The sequence below is a fragment of the Schistocerca americana genome, chromosome 8 (assembly GCF_021461395.2).
Source record: "Schistocerca americana isolate TAMUIC-IGC-003095 chromosome 8, iqSchAmer2.1, whole genome shotgun sequence".
Taxonomy (NCBI): domain Eukaryota; kingdom Metazoa; phylum Arthropoda; class Insecta; order Orthoptera; family Acrididae; genus Schistocerca; species Schistocerca americana.
Window position 1 is genome coordinate 115,040,190 of NC_060126.1, and position 5,223 is coordinate 115,045,412.

A 5,223-nucleotide genomic window follows, 5' to 3' on the forward strand; every position below is an offset into this window, starting at 1 on the left:
GATACTGAATGTTGTGGAAAATGACCAAAACAAGGTAGACGGAGATAGAAACGAATCGCAGAGTCGTGTAAGAAGTAACTGTGGAGAGAAGCCTAAGAAGAGAAAACGTAAGTAGGAAAATTTATGTATATCAGTTTTTTATACACGGCGTCTTCCTTAGACATACAATTATCGAACGAGGCACTAAGAAAGAGACTAAGATGATGCCCGGGAAAGCTATATTTCACGGCCATCAATATCAAAGCAAGGTGGAGATATCAAAATTATACGTCGGACAAAGTAGATTAGTCGCTTCGATAAGAAGTAGAGCCTATCAAAGTAATGAATAAATCGTAGGAGAAACCGGAAATACTCTTAATTGTTCCACACGTCCACTGTTCACACCTGCAGAAGATATATTTCACCGTTTGGGTACAGCATTTCAGCACTCGGCTTCATAATGGCATTCAGTATGTTAATGTAGGCCTCTCCGTTGAGAATTCCTTCTATTCTCCAGAGAGGACCTGCCCCATGAGCCGAAATATAGCCCCATACAGCTACAGAGAACCGTCCACTTCTTTGTCTTTCGTTAATATACATTGGCTGGAAGCGTTGTCCTCGTGGGCGGTATACCTAACGCAAAAAACATTTGCGTGTTAATGCAAATATTCACAAATTCAGGGGTTACAATTACTTATCAGATGAGGGATGAACTACTAAAATCATGATATAGGGAACTGTTTATATTTATTATTTTGTGCTTACTACAAATGTAATGTCACTAACAGCATAAACTAATAACTTTATAGAGAAAATTTCGTGTCTCACCTGAACAGGGGCGTCGCTACAGGAAGAAAATATTTTTTCATCCGAAAAGATGACTCTGCTCCAGTCAAAGTCGATATGTTGTGCGGCAAAAGCCATGCAGTCAATCCTCTGGTAGTCGGTCAATGACTGCTTTACAGCAGCTCTCCGACAATATAATCCGGCGTCTTTCAGTCTCCTCGCAACAGTCTTTCCGCTGCCGGGAAACTGAGATAGCTCTTTCAGGCCACGGCAACTGAGGAATGGATTAGCACGTATATTCTCCAAAACACGATGATCATCTGCTGCAGTAGACACACGGCGCCGGCCACTTCCTCTTTTCCGCCCTATATAGCCCCTTTCCTGGTAGTCTTTCCACCAGCGTCTAGCTGTTCTTGCCGGTACTCCACACTTTTCTCCAGCTTCTGATGCCGAGTAGTTGCCATGCTCAATCAGTGCAACCACGCGCACCCTACTCTCTCGATTCCACTGCGACTGCATTGCGACTGTCGCCCTTGTGACGTTACCATACGTTTTATAGAGAGAACCATTTACAATTCAGTGGAGAAACAACGACTGACAAAATAAAAGAATATCTTTTTTCAGTTATCTGACACACAAAAATATAAACTTCGTTAAAATGCTTTGTCGTTTCTTTCTTAACAGTGATTCTTGACAATCATTAGGCAAAATATTAAAAGATGCTGTTGTTCATTTAAGTCAGCCCACAAATAAGCAATGAAAGATAAATTAAGGTTTCTGTCCCACTTATAATATCCATGTAATCTATTTGACTTATTACTTGAGTAACATGTTGAAAAAACACTGCGCCCTCTTGACACTGCCACTCGCAGCATGTGACGTCATGAGCAGTGGGCGCAGACACGTGGTGTTTGTGTTGACGAAACAGGAACGCTGCTGCAGCCACCGTGGTGTGAAAATAGCAGTCGGTCTTGACCATGATCACATCACTCGACTACCCAGAAACTGACTCCCATTCTCAAATCCAACGAAACTAGTGAAATCTGCGTTACGCGACTTTTCATCATGACAAAAACACCCTTCCCATACGCTACCAGACTCGAAAGCATTCAGTAAATGAATTTTTCGAAATGTATATAAATCACTTCTGTATCTTGTGACGTAAAACATGGGCATTGATACTGCCCACAGTGCGGCTGCCAGCAGGCCCTTCTTCAGAAGTGGTCTTTTGTATTTTCGAATCGCTGCTCAATTTGATGCTCTAAAGCAAGCCAGAGCTTTATGGGTGTCTAACTTACGGTGTGACTAACACACGATATAACGCTTTAGGAATTATCTGAGGCCGGAAACAATGAAAAAATGTGCGTCATCAAGGAATGGGCTGAAATTAAAATCAGTGATGGTCGCAAGCGAAACGTTACCTAACGTGACCAGGTATTCTATCAATTACACGTCGGAAGGAGCTCCCATATGAGTACACTGATGCTTTTGTATCAAGATCACATTTTGTTCTATCAGGAACTAAATTCGATTGAAACTGGTCCAACTTCACGGCACTACATCAAACCCTCCGGACGCTCGCTATGGTCAACTTGCTCCTCTTAATATTATTTTGTTTCACTCGGTCTGGAGTGTGCTGCAAATTGAAAGGCTCGTTCAGCGGTTTTGAGCACTTTTATAAGCACAATTTTTTGATTGCATCACGGTAAACATTGTATGTAGATGTTATTTCTCTTTCCTTGATGTATAGCCTTTAATAAAAGGGTAATGAGCAGCAGTAAAATTACGTAAGGCTATGCAGAATGTATTAGGTCAGGAAATGAGACGGTGGTAGTCGTAGGCATGGTTTCCCATGTGGGCAGCAAAATAACTGCTGCGCAGAAGTAAGAAGGATATGAAATGTTGTCTGGAAATAGAAACAATAGCTTTATTGAAAAATAAAATCTGCTACATCCAAAAATGAATTCAAATATCAAGGCGTATACTCCGAAAGTATTTCTCTCCGTTTCTGCTGTTATTTGATGATGTAGGTAAGCACGAACAGTGGTAATACATGGGCTTTAACCATGATACGAGTCACAGACGTGGGAATATTACTCAAAGGGTTAACAATTAGGTTTTCTGCTCTTTTTAGACATGTAGGCATACCGCCATACCTGTCATTCGGACTGCAATGCATCCGCATCCGTTCGTGAAGAATTCCTGCTAAGGAAACGGAATCTTCTTGCCACTAACGTAGTCAAGGACTCACAACGTCGTACACCTTTGTTGGCAACTGTGTTAGTATGAGAATGATTTGCGGTTGTGGGGCTACATTGTATCTGCTACATCCATTTAATATTTTCTTGTCATCTCGATCAAATATTGTCAATAATTATCACAGAAGGAGTGGTTTTGAGTTAGGAAACGTATTTCAGTTCAAAATGGTCGCTTCATGCGAAAGGTGGTCGTACTCTTCATGTTTCACGTTGGGAGCTGTATACGTCAGCTACGATTATGGTAAGGGCAGTATTTACTACTGTGCGAACAAGGCACTGCTGCAGTAAAGTGCTCAAATTGTGTAACCATAGCTGCTTTTTTTTTCATTAGTTCCAGTTGTTCTGCGGAAGCTTGATCTTATCAATTCCTTCCGCTAGTGCTCTTTTTTAAGTTCTAATGACTAAAGGACCAAACTGCTAGGGTCAACAGTCCCTAGACGTAGAAACTACTTACACTAACTTTAACTTATTCGAAGGACAACACAAACATTCATGCCCGGGGGAGGACCCGAACCTCCGGCAGAAGCGGCCGTGAAATCTGTGACACGTCGCACTCGACCGCGCGGCCACACCGCGCGGCAACTACTATTCTAAAGGTCAAAACTGAGAGACTATTCTTAGCCCTCCGTATCGTATGTGTTTCGAAAACCTCTCAGGATTTGCGACAGTAGTATTCTTCGCGAATGCCAATCTACAACAACAACCAAACAAGCCTAAGTCCCTGAAGAGACTAGAATTATCTGTCAGGGACCCGAATTTGTGTTGTTTACATCATCTCGGTGTCAAACAAGACGGTAACAGTCACTGAAGCAATACACGAGGTTATTATTGATGTGCCCGCAGCTCGTGGTCGTGCGGTAGCGTTCTCGCTACCCGCGCCCGGGTTCCCGGGTTCGATTCCCGGCGGGGTCAGGGATTTTCTCTGCCTCGTGATGGCTGGGTGTTGTGTGATGTCCTTAGGTTAGTTAGGTTTAAGTAGTTCTAAGTTCTAGGGGACTGATGACCTTAGAAGTTAAGTCCCATAGTGCTCAGAGCCATTTGAACCATTTGAACTATTTAACACAAAATGACATTAAAAATTTAAGTTATTCACAAGCAGCTAGTTGAGAATATGTATTAACATTAAATGACACGACGAACCGTCTTGTTCTGCATTTGGATTCAAACCCAGCTCATGCAGACTAAGCAAAGATTTTGTGACTGACGGACACTAACAGTCATTCCTGATTAGGCATACAGAGAGTGATATACCTCGATTTTAGACAGTATCAGTTAGCAAATATCAACTTTAAACTGCATAACGCAAACATTTTTAACAGACGCGAATTCCTACCCAGCATCTATTGTCCCTGTTAACGAACGACGAGAGATGTTAAATATTGCTTCTTCACAAGTAACTTACTTGAAATGCCGTGAGGTAAAGCTGTGTGTTGGACACGGATTCGAACCCGGAACCTAATCGGATTTCTATCGAAGCACAGTCAAATGTGACATATCGGAATTTTGCGGCAGTAGCTAGATGTTTTAACTGAAATGACGAGACGAAACATTAATTTTTTCCTTCCCAGGACTCCAACCCGGCACCTATCGCTGTTATATTCTAGAGAAAACGAACGTTAAATATAGGTTTGTTGCACCAGCAGTGACATGTGAGCATGTTTGAACTGAAATAATATGACGAAGAGTTCAGCGCTCACTGGGAATAGAGCCCCACACATATCGTTGTTGACTACACACAAAGATAAGTCAGCTACCGAATTGTTCTCCACCAGCTGCTCAGAATAGCATCTTGAACTTACAGTCATCTCGCAAATAGTTCTGTGTCTCACTGGGAGTTAAAAACGTCAGATATCGTTAGTGTTGACAGCGAATGAAAATACATTAAAAATCAAAATTATTATCCACCAGCAGATAGGTGTTCTCATGATAGAGCTTGATAATACATAATTAAATCTTTAGTGCCGGCCAGGATTCGATCCCATTCACGCGTAATATGTGAAGGTGTTGAGGAATCTGCAGTTTTGGACAAACAACAAATTGTAGCCGAGCTGTATTGCCACGAAGGGATCAAATTCCGCGTTGAGGGCGGTCTGAGTTGCATTCCCAGTTCAGAACCAATTTTATCGACATACAGAAGCTCAAATAAAAGATGGAATAAGTGTCCTGTGACCATACATAGCGCTTGTGTCGTCACTCGAAA